The 12,950-nt window shown below is 33.5% G+C and overlaps 1 long non-coding RNA gene across 1 annotated transcript; it reads left to right on the forward strand.

The window, feature by feature from the left end:
- The first annotated feature begins 248 nt into the window (after positions 1-248).
- On the forward strand, positions 249-12,315 carry LOC135293938 (uncharacterized). Its single transcript, XR_010356056.1, has 5 exons — positions 249-397; positions 2,161-2,285; positions 7,407-7,474; positions 8,372-8,497; positions 10,549-12,315. It is a non-coding gene; the product is annotated as an uncharacterized LOC135293938 (long non-coding RNA).
- Positions 12,316-12,950: the final 635 nt, after the last annotated feature.

Genomic DNA, 12,950 nt, shown 5'->3' on the forward strand with positions numbered 1-12,950 from the left:
AATAAGCTAAACACAAGGTAATGTTGCACTGCTGCAGGAAAAAAAAAAAAAAAAAAAAAAAAAAAAAAGCAAATCAGACCCTGGGCTGCATCTGTAGGGGCATTTCTAGTCTAGTTAGAGGACTGGAACAAGGGGGTTGAAACTAGATGATCTTGAAGGTGTCTTTCAACCTAAGCCATTCTATGATTATCATCCTACACTATTCAGTGCTTGTTTATACGGCCACACCTGGCAACTGGTGCTCAGTTCTGATTCCACAAAAGAAGAAACATATGTATGGACAGTAGAGGCCCAGGAAGATGATTGAAGTAATGGATAAGCTGCCCTGGGGGGAAAGACTGAAGTAACTAAGTCTGAAGAAGAGAAGTTTCAGTAGGATCTTCATCAAAATATTCCAGTAAGGATGGCTACAGAGGGGATGGAGGCACTCTCTTCACAAAGAATCATGACTCTGTGGTTCATTCTGGTGTATAGCTGGCAGAAGCTCATGTCCAAACTGATGTCCTTCCCCACAAACAGGTTTCTTTTACCTTTTATATACATATACTTCAACTTAACCAAATTATCAAGAATAATCTTTATGTTCTTTCACTTGTCTGACAAAATTTATCTTGTTTTTATCACTGTTACTTGTATCTCATGTTAAATTTAGTATTTTTTGAATCTTTACAATGAAACATAAATCCTGTTCTGTTATATAGGGAGTCACAAAGTCATGAACCTCTACAACACAAGATAAGATGAAAATCAATGTGCTGAAATAAGATGTTGATTTATAAGTGCAGTGTTCAACATAATTTTCTTCTAAATTAATATATTTTTTTAATTTGTGAAATCTTTGTCTTTTCTCTTTATTTGAATTTTACAGGTTTTCTGTGTCATGCAAATCTAATCTGAGATGAAGTTGTAAAGAATTTTGTATCTCTTGCTTAAGTCAAATCTCAGTGAGGATTTGGGTTAGGGTCCCTTCAAATATTCAGGACTCTACAACACCTTAATCTCTAGTATTCAAGAACATGCAATTTTTTTTTTATGAGTAACTTTAATTTTCATTTTGTCTCTTCAAAATAAATTAAAAACGGCTGGAAAGTCCTTCATAAGTTTAAAAAGTCTGAACTAAGGATGATACTTCAAAAAATCCTGTTAATGACTATTAATTGTTTGGGGGGTTTAACTTTCTATAGGAAACTACCTCCCAGCATACTTACTTACCCTCAACAGTCTTGCTTCATTACTTTTATCAGTTTCCCTCCATTTAAAAATGAATTTGTATTCATATTATTTCTTCTATTAAGCTTTTGTAAACCTCAACTTCATGCTCACTGATCCTTTTTTACTCCATGGAAATGAATTACTTTCCCTCAGTATGCAGATCAGCTCATCAGTTGAAAATCTGACATCATCTTTTTAATCTTTTATTTCTGAACTTTATACTTTCTTCTCCACTCTTCAAAGGAAAGAAAGAAAAAAAAGGGAAAAAAAGATTCCTAATAAATCACAATGAGTAGCCCTGAAGAGAAGTTGGAGTATCAAGTAAAAACCACATTATGTTCTCAGAGAAATAAATATAAATTTGGTAATTGCCCTTAAGAGTGGAGCAGAATTTTGCTGTGTTCTTTAAAAAATTACATGCATGCATGCAGTAAAAATTGTAAAATATACGTTTTCTGTTGGATCATCTGCTGGTTTAGAGTGCAATTCTTTAATATTATTTACCATAAGGAATGATACACAAATGAAGGCAGCAATAACTATCTCAACAGTGGACCAGTGTCTTTTGTGCATAAGGATAATTAAAGTAGTTAGGTTTTTTTGGTAAAAACTGTCTCTTTTAACAGGGTCTTTCATGAATCTCTCTCTCCAGTCCAACCAGACTCAGTATTTCCAATTGGAACACAAAACTGGGAAAAGTAATTTTCTATTGAAATTAAAATGTCTTTTATTTTCTTTTCTGAAGTGAAGATATCTAAATGTATGCATTTAGGGGACTGCAATTAAAGGGAGTTGAGGGCTGCAACTATATGGAGAAAAACTACACACCATCGTTTGCATTACACTGTTTACATAAACAGTATGACACTGTTTACGTAAAAGGTTTGAAAATAAGTCTATATTTCCTCCCATTTGAAAGATCAGTTTTCTTTTACTGCAATCAAACAGATTGCACTGAGTTCGTGGGCTGACAAATCCTTCCAAACTCTCCCTGGATCCCTGCAGGACCTGTCTGCGAGTCTGTTGCAAGCTGACCTTAAATCCATGCATCTGCCTCTCTGTTCCTGAAAAAGGTATGACTTTCAATGTCATTGTGTGTTTCTTCAGCTGTAATTCAAAGGTTTTTTTAAGCATATCAGTGAAAATATAAATATATCAGTGAAATAAAGTACCTTTTTCTCTTTACGGAAGTGCTCCTAAATGTGTACTACCCAAGACAAGGTGACCCCTTACTGCCTAGCATTACCCATGTTGGGATGAACCCATTAGTAGATCTGGAATAAACAGGTCTAATAACTCTACCATCCAACACACTGTGTATCAATTCTTGCTCTCAGAAGTGGGCATTAAGCTGCACTGAGCTGTGGTGCAATTACTCTCTATGAAACAGCTAATTTGCTTTTCATTTCTGGAACAATTCACCTACAGCTAGTTCAGTTTGCAGTGTAGACATGTGCAAGACACACAAACACTTCTGGGGGTTCCAGCTGGAAGCTTTATAGTAGCCAAAAGGCTAACTAACTGTCCCACTTTTAAATTCAGCCTCCACAGAATAATTAAAAAGGATTAAAATAGAAACCAGAACATCAATATGTGCAATTCTTGCCTTAGGCAAAGTTGACCTTTTACTTACAGACACCTCCACATCCTCCACTCCCTCCACTACCCCCTCCTTACATTTACTACCATTTCATTGAAAATCTTCCGGGAAGGAGTTTAAGAGAGAGTCTCCCTATCTGCCTTTGGAGAAAAAATATTCCACAGTGAGACCTTTCAACATCAGGTAATTTAACCATGAAATGCAACTCTCTAAGTTTACTAAAATACACTATTCATGTGTCGCTATTTTAACTTATCACAGTGCTATTTGCTAATGAAAATATTAGAAGTCTGAGTTAATGCAAATTTAATAATCCTCAGTTTTCATATGTGAACTACTGGCTCATATTTTCCTACATGACAGTAATGCCATAGTTAGCTTGTATGACACCCAGATTAGTAGTGATGGGGTTGGATCAAATTAATAACACTTTACAGGGGACAGATCTAAATTATATATTTGCTATGAGCAGATCTTTTAAGATTATTCTGGTTTTTATAGTAGGTAAGTGTCCCATTTAAGATATGAAAACACCTTCGAAAACAAAAACACTTTGTCAAAAAGATAGAAGTAAAACAAAGGAATTTTCTTTTTGAAATTCTTCACTTTTGTCACTTTAGTAGTAAAAGTATAATTTCATATTTTCTTAAATGTCCTTATACACCCCTCTGTTAAATGCACATATATAGCTCTAGTGAGCCAACAGCTGAGCGCAACTCATTGGCTATAGTAATATATTCCTCAGTGGGTTACTTGTGTTCCTCTCTTATTCCTATATATATTTCAAGTAAATATTGATTAGAGAATTCCAAGAAAAGGCCTGTGAAGGAATAGCACAACTATTTATTCCGTATGTTTGCTTACTAGAAAAAAAATGCAATAAACTTAATAGGTGGATATTTCGCTATCATATTCTTGAAAGCATATACTAACAAAAAGCTGTATTTCTCTTACTGCAGTCAATAAAAAAAAGAAGTTTCCCACTTTACTGAAGAATAGAAAGAGTCAAATAGACCCTAAGTGGTGCTAGTATCTTACTAAGAAGACTGTTGACATTTTTCACAAATAGAGATGTCACTTATTTATATAATGTCTGAATTTCACATTTATGAAGGTGTTTTTTCTAGTGGGAATATTTTTATGGCATTCACTCCAGGTGTCCTTAATCACAGAGATAATTCAGACAGACTTGCAAACATGCAACAGGTTTACTGTTTTGAGCCAAGCTGCAGAGGTTGAAAACAGGATAAAAGATACACACTCCCATATTGTCCTCTTTGTACTTTCTGCTTGATGTTTTATAGCCTTTCTTAATCATCACTGCCACCATATTTACTGTCCTTTCAAAAACACTTTTCAAACCCCAAAATACTTCTTTCTCTTATTTAGGCACACTCTCTCATGCCCTTATTTGTAGCTGCCTTAGTAATCTTACTTGCTTAGTGATTTCACCTTTATCAGACATACTGCAAATTATACAGTTTCAGTCTCTTCCTCCTGTACTTTTTTTTTTGTGGCAACAATTGACTGTTTGCCAACTCTGCAAATTGTCTTATCAGTATTTTGTCAAGAATGAGGCATATCTTTTTGCAATGTTTTAAATTAAATATTTTAATGATAAACCTGACATCTGGGAAACAGCCAAACACTATTAAAGCTTTCTTAAATATTTTTGTTTACAGTCTAAGTCCAGACAAAAGAGACAAAAAGGCTACATATAGGACTTCAGAATCCTAGGGAAAAAGAAACAACATTAACTGTTAGAAGCTATAGAATTATGATGTGACTTTGTATACCTTTATAAAAAGTACTTGTTTTTTATATATTCCAAAAATCACTAAAAGCATAGAGCTGTAAGAGGGGTGTTTTTTCTAAAGCATTTATCAAAAAGTATGTCAATATCATGAAACTAAAATATTCATTAAAAAGTTATAAATTTATGAAGAACCTTTGACAATTGCTTTTTTCTATAACTCTCTTCCTGCCAAATTTCCAGCAACAGCTGCAATTTTCTGGCTTAGAACATTTAAACAGCACATTTTTTTCAGATAAAACACATTTAAAAAACCCAAAAGATTACACTGTAATAGTTTGGAAATATAGGATGTTTAGACTTGCCTGGTGCTTATGGTTAAAATCTACCTCAAAATCTTTAAGCAAATGCCATGCCGAAATATTAATTATGGCATGCTGACTGCACCTCTGACCATATCCTTTCACTCATCACTTCATGTGAATAAATTTTAAAAAGCCATTCTAAAATATATGCTTTATTGCTGGTTTACTTATCTTAAAATCCTGGATTTTCAGGGTTGGCTGAGTGCTTGACAAGCATATGTTAACTCTAGTACCTTGAAGATACTGTGGATGTTATTGATGTTATTGTTTAGTCTAGGTCACCTTTTGGTCTCTGCTCTTTGAAAACGTGTTCTTAACTTGACAAAGACCTTGCTGACAAATATCTAGCTTCTAAGATTTTTTTTTATTTTTTCCCAAGGATAAATTAACCATAAGCCCATAAGCTTTTTAATACTTACCAGAAGAAAACCAGAGTTGTACAGTTTATCAGTGTCCTTGCTAAACTAGAGGGATTTCAACTGACAATACTCATCAAGAACAAAATCTAGTTGACAAGAACCTCACTGTACAGTTTGTATACTAAAGATGCAAAGACAGTTATTGGGTGTTTTGATAGTTACCCAATTCTTCTTTTGTTCATCAAAATGTTCTAAAACATAGTCTGAAAAATTATCATCTTAGTATCAGTGACAAGTCTTGAGCTGACTTAACCAGGGAGACTAACTTTCCAAGAGATCATTGATGGGGACGATTTTATGAGTCAGTTTTACATAGAACCCCTTTGATGTCTTTCTCCCTTAAACACAAAGGGCTATAGTATGGGTACAAATAAATAGGCTCTGGTTTGCTCCTTCAGTCACATTCCTGCACTATTAACATTTTAATTCAGCCTGTCATTTAACATTTCAGGTTTCTCCTCTGAACAGTATGTATGCAGCAAAGACTTGACACTTCTGGGTTAGACTGTACTGTATCCCAAGGTCCCTTTCAACCTCAGTTATTCTGTGCTTCTGTGCAGTGTTATTAGATAGTCTATCAAAATATTGATAGATTTTTCTTACTGTGTCAATGAGAATATTTTTCTTTTTATATTTGATGGAAAGCCTGCATTTTCTTTGGAAAGGAATTAGAGAACCATAAATTCAGGATTACATCTTAAAGGCCACAGAAAGAATGAATCATACTTGATTCTCCTGTAATGGAGTCCTTTTCTGTGATGTCTATCTCATATCAGCCATAACAAAACCAAGATCCTGTAAGCCAGTCTACTAGCTTCTATGCTGTCAAGAGCATTTACTGAGATTTTAGCTCAGTTTTGGCATTAAGTTTCTGTTTCCTATTGATCATACTTATGGGTTTGCTTTTCCTTTTCTTATATCCATAACAGCATTTTGAAATATTTTTCTTTCATGAATTTTTAATATATATATATATTTAATACAATCTTTCAGTTACTGAAAATTTTGTATGTAAATTCAACAAACGCTCTGAAAAATATAAACTTATCTTTGCTCATAAAACTACCATGGCCTCAAGTGTCATTCCCAGGGAATATGAAAGATTTTCTCATGAAAGAGCCCTTTAGAAGGTGTTAAAGTACTGACTTGCCCTGTTCTTGTCTTAAAAGTAAATTCTTTTGTTGAATAGTTTGAGTAACTGATGCAAATGACCATTTCTGAGTTCTTGTACCCAACCAAATAAAGACTGTAAGCTCTTGTTTAATCTTAAATTCAGTCTAGGAAACCAATCTATTGTAACAGAGAATGGTAGAAATATGAAGTCATAACAAATTAAATACAATTAGGTCTAAATGTCAGAAATACAGAAAAGTAACAAAACCCCATTGACTTTACAAAGCTTATAAGACTACATAGAATTTAGAAGTAGAACTGTGAAATTAGTTAAGGTAGATTCCTGTTTCTGGTAAGTATTTCTGTCAAGTGGTTATAAAGCTTGTAGTTGTGGATCTGTAGAACAATCTTACTGTAGTAACCAAGAGCAACGTATTGGGAACTTTGGCATCTTGTAAATCCTTCTTTGTGTACTACAGAGCTGAATCAAGGGGAGATAGTAAGTTGTAGCATCCCATGAACTCTCTTCCCTTGGCCAATCTCCAAGCCCTCAGCCCTGGAAACATTAACTACTTATCACAGAAGTAGCCCTCCCAAAGGGAAAAACAGTCTCCCCCATGGACTATGTGTTGCAACTTCCTCTGGTTTCTCCTTCCCCTGTCACTGGCTTGGCATCCTTGGTGGCCACCCCCCTTCCCCTGGAGGCCAGTCCCCTATGCCCAGCCCTTAGCTCTGCCCCTCACACTTTCCTCTTTATAAGCTGCCTGTTCCATGTGGTTCATCCGCTTTCCCTGGGTTTGTTCCACAGTGTCTGGTGTTACCCTGCTGGAATAAAACCTTGCAAAAGAGCCTTTCTTGCCTCTGTTGCTGAGCCAGTTGGGGGGAGTGTTGAGTGGAGGTTTGACTGCATTGCCTGAATGTTAACTCAGCTTACTTTTTGACAGGAGAGGCTTGTTGAGGACCAGGGATAGGCAGCAGAACTTACCACTTTAACACCTGCATTTTTAGTGAGGTAAGAATTATTCGGTGGCAGCCATTAAATGGTCATGTCTGGCTGGAAAAAACTTTTCTAATATCACTCCTGCAAAGAACCGCTTAGCTCTAGCAGCATAAAGATTAACTCAAGATCTGGTGCAATGTGCTATGATAGATAACATGAGTCTTGACACTGGCAGTTACAAATGACTGATATATTGCATTACAGTTTATTTCCAATGACTCTTCTTCTGTTGTTTGTTGTTTTCGTTTTTAATTTTCATTTCACAGGTATGCAAATATTCTACTCATTCTACAATGGATATTTTCAAAGGTCTGAGTTTTCTTGGAAAGATTAAGCTGAAACCTTTCAGATTTTTCCCCAGAGGCATTAAGGGAACATATACTGTCACACATTTTTTCTTTGTTTTTGGGGTGGTTTTGTTTGTTTGTTTGTTGGGGGTTTTTTTTGGTTGGTTGGTTTTGTTCTTTTTTTTTTCTTTCTTTTTTTTTTCTAAAACAATTTCTTCCTTCTGGAGCAGACATTTGACATTAGGCTGATACTTTGCTTAATAAAGTAAATGAAGGAAATGTGTTTGCGATTTCATTACAAAATAAAGAAAAAGAAAATAATTTGTTCAGATAAGATTAAATTTCTAATTCACACTCATTTGCTAGAGATTAATTATAGTTTGGCATCAAATTATCTAAAAATTCATTCTTCACTGTTCATATTCAGTGAAGGCAATATGAGTTGAGCATGATTTTTTTCCTTGCAATTGTTACTCTATAAAGAAGCTGTATTTCCAGAAGCCAATAAACTGGATATTTCCTATATCTTGTACAGGACAAATTCCTCTAATTTAGTATGACTGTTCTTTGTTTTTTCTTCCTGTGGGGTTCTTCAATTATTCTTAATGCAAATTATCTGAAGAAAATTTCTGGAATCAGGAACTGAAGTGAGATGCACCTATGTTGTATATATCCTGATGTTATATGCATCTGTACCATGTACACATCTGGGAAGGAACATCTGAAGAGATCAGAGGTGTACAGTCAGGTTTGTGAGTGAAGTACCATTTATACTGTTTCCACATATCTTACTGACAGTATGTTCAATAGTGTTTAGACTACTGATTGCTTTCTAGTTTGGTGATTGTTGAGATAAGGAGAGATCTAGGTTCCTGAAGTATTAAATCACTTTTGAAATTCTATCCTCATATGTCATCAATGTATTTCAAATTTAAATTGTGGTTCACATGATATTTTCTTTACAGAAAAAAAAAAAAGGAAAGGAAAATACTACAGAGATAAAAATTGCAGTACTGCTATTACTGTGACAACACTACAATATGATACTTCAGATGTTCATTATTCTCAAAAGCTAAAAATAACCTGCTTATTAATGTGTCATTGCTCTTTGTTTCACACAACACTATTTTTTCATTGTAATAAATTAATCTTAAAACTATTAGATTCGTACTATATAAAAAATTGCTTACAAATCTCGTATGTTGCCATTTTGGAGTATTAGAATTATTAATGTAACCATTAATAATGCAGTTTTAATTTTAGAAGTCTATTCATATTTACTATATTATTATTGCTTTACAATCTTTAAATTAAAATGCATTTTATGTTATACTAATTTGCATTTAAAATCAGATAACATGCTATGCATATTTAACATAGGGGAACATAATTAACCTCTATATGCTTAATATCGTCTTTAGCATTCCAAGCTAAGCATGTTCAAAATACAAAATTGCATGCAATTATAAAATAATTAAATAGGTTTTTTCTGTTGTATATTGATTACAACAGGAACCCATGTGATTTATCAATAACTACAGAATAAGTAAATTCCTAAGTGACAGTTCTCAGGCTTACTACACTTTGAAATAACAGATATTAAAAGAGGTTAACTTAACAGAAAAGATATGTTCAACCAATTAATAGAAATACATAGTCAACAAAAATGCAAAAAAATATTGTGGATTCCAGATTTAAATGATTCTTTATCAATTTGCTATTTAAACAACAGAAAGATAGGTAGAGAAGTATACACAACACTACTATTTATGAATGTTGTAAAGAATACCATAGCCAGGAGTATACAGTATATTAGATTACATATACAATTATTTTGGCAAAAGTATTTCACAGCTGTACTGTACTGTGATGCAGTTGTAGGTGGGTGGGGCTTTTTGAGGGCTATCTAGAATATTAATATGATTTATACAAATATAGGACATTCTAGTAGGATTTGATTAGAAATGTATCTGATCGTCCAGAATTTAGAGATATTTAAAAGATATCTGTCACTTTTTCTTTCATCAGCCTTTAAACACTAAATCATTAATGTTTACAGGGTAAAGAGGATCCAATATTTTCTCTTTGAAGGAAATGACCCTTTAGTGTTACTGTATTTCAGCCCTCTCTTGTTGTTAAAATGCCCATCTTTTTAGGAATCTGAGTCCTTCTTACTGGTCACTACCCCTGGTCCTGTAACAGCCACATCTGTGTGCATAAAGTGCACACTGGGCACTGACAATGCCAGCATTTCTCTGTCTCAGCAAAATTCAGTTTTGTTTTACTCAGAAGAAAAAACTTTTCCTGTTGTGGTGTTGTTGGTGTGTTTTGGTTTTTCTTCCTGCAGGAAAGGCAAAGTAATTGGAAAAAGGAAACATAATCTATTTGAGGTGAAAATGAGATCTGAAGAACCAAGATTTTTGTGCCTGCTGTCAACAAGGAGGGAATAGAACTCTGCTGCCATTGAGAGAGGAAACTCTCTCAATGTCCTTTCAAAGCCAGATGCATGCTGCACATAGTAACTTTTTGCTTGATGGCAGTGGGAATCAATGAGTAAAACCTACAATGAAGTGAAGGTGCTTCTGCACTAGCAGGGAGAGAAGGAGTAAACCTAATGTATAATGCTCATCTATATGATAGAGACCCACTCAAACATTGGGGGTGTAAAATGTTATTCCAGTTGCATAGTCAGATTTTCTTAAGAGATGTAACACAGAGACTTCTGTAACGATAACTGAAAAAGACTGACATTTTTAATGGGTTTGTTTTTCTCTTTTTTTTTTCTTTTTTTCCCAAAAGCTGCAGAAAGGATTATGTAAAGGATGAACAAAGAGATTTTGATTTACCCAAGATTAGAAGAAGTGACTGCTAAATCCAACATCATCTGGAAGTGACTATATCCTGAGACAACATCCAATCAACAGTAATCAATCCTTTCAATTGTGTAATAAAGTCTTGAGAAGATGAAGCTTTGCCACTGAAATGTGACATTGTTTTTCATTAAATAATGAAGCAATTATTGTTGTAGTAAACTAATGTCAAACAGCAGTGAGTAAGGACAATCCTTCATCTCTAAGTGTCTCATATTAGTTCATTTTGTTAAAGTACTTTAAACACTGGGCAAAAGTATGCAGAAAAAAAAGATGGAAATGAAAATATTGCAATGGATTCACTTTACAATGAGAAAAATATTTACTTATTGATTTGTTTGCATTTATTCTTTCATGAATAATGAAATAGTTATGAAATACCTGTCTTCTGTTGTTTTAAATGCATCTCTGAAAAGCAGATATCACACTGAGGTACAAGAAGGAATCAAAAAAGTAAAAAACTCTTGAAGTTCTGTAGCAATAGATACAATTTATCACTCAGGCCTTTATCTGTCCATCTTCACCTTTTAATCCCTACTGCGTCTCAGCTGTTAATGAAATAACCTCACAATATCCAGTGTTCATTGCCGATGTCTACGTTTGCATCGTTTTTGTTTATTTTTTTGCATAGTGGCTTTGAAATCCTGAGTGAGTGTATAAATGAGTTATCTTTCTTCTTTCCCTTACCCTCTCATGAGCTTCTTTCTCTGAAGTACGATGCCTACTTATGTATTAAATATTCACCACAGTTACAGGACTTGAATCAATCTCCTGAATCAGCTAGTAAAAACACAACAATGGAAACCTTGAAGCAGAGACTAAAAGGTAACTAAACATTCCTCCTTGTATGGTCTTTCTGCTGAGATATCAAATATGAAAGGTCTTCTATTAAAAATACTTTTTTAGCAAATTACATTTTTAAATATAAATTCAGAAATTATGTCCAGTAACGTACTAATTATTGATAAGGAGGAAGGCATCTTATTTAGCATTTGTGATGTTTGGTATTATGGAGGAAATTAACAACAGAACATTTTCTGAAGAAGTTAATGCTTCTTTATTTTATTAAAATATATACTCATGTATATTAATAAATATTGTATAGCAACATAGACAATTACATAATATGCTGAATTAAATATAGATTTTCTAAGACAATACTGACTGAAAATAGACCTAAAGCTTTATAAGGTCAGATTACAAACAACACTATGATAGAATGTGAGACAAAACTTCCAATCAACTAAAATTTCAATACTAATGAAGTTTACCATTAAGAATTTGAGACATTTTATACAGCATTTAATTGGTGAATGTGAAACATCTGGTGTGAAGAAAATGAAGAAAATAAGAACTATGCTTGACTTCTAGTGACTGAAAACAGAAAGAAACTTTGACAAAATAATCAGATAAGAATGATATTAAATGGCGAACACTATAACTACTTATATATCTTTCTTTCCACATCATTCTTTTTAGTTACCATTTTATGAGCAAAACAAAAGACACTTTTGGGTTCTTATGTCTAATATGATTCTTTGTGATAAATGTTTGAAAGTGACAAAGACCTACAATTTACTTCATTTCGTATCTGCTGTGTAAAATGGGATGTAAATATACAGTGGTTATGATTAAATGGTAATGTAAAATATATTAAGAAAGAGAGAGGATTTAGGTTATATGTTGTTTTTATATTTATTGTTTAAATAATTATTGGTATCTACTAAAAATAAATAAAAAGTGAAAAAGTAAACAGGATGTCTCTTTGTTCCTGACAGGCTCTAGTTAATCCATTGCCCCCAAAGCAGATAATTAAAGGATTTTAGATGTGTTGCTGGTGAATTCAATTTGACACATTAGAGTTTATAATCCCTGTGACCTCAATTATTGAGTATGAATGATAGCAAATACTACTAATCCAAATGCCTGGTGTCTTAATTTCTTTATAAAATCCAATACTTAGTTACCTAGCTGTGAATGAAGGTTATATGAATCACACAAAAACCCCAACCTTCAAGTTAAAAAAAAAAAAAAAAACAACAAAAAAAGGCCAATTGTTCTGTCTGTGAAGGTCACTCCAATGTGCATTGTCTATGATCTAAAATATATGGAAAAGAACATGCAAAAATGTTTGTCCTTGACATTTATGTAAAAAAAAAAAAAGGGAGATTGATAGGAGAATTAAATTTTGTAGAGAAACTGATTCCTTCAGTGTTTCTTTTTAATTTTCTGCAAATCTATGCTAAAAAACTTCACATTACATTACTTGATAACTTTGAGGAAATATACAATGAAGTTGTAGTTACTATACAAAACTGAGTCAGACGCTGA

Source organism: Passer domesticus, chromosome 2 (assembly GCF_036417665.1).
Source record: "Passer domesticus isolate bPasDom1 chromosome 2, bPasDom1.hap1, whole genome shotgun sequence".
NCBI classification, from domain to species: Eukaryota; Metazoa; Chordata; class Aves; order Passeriformes; family Passeridae; genus Passer; species Passer domesticus.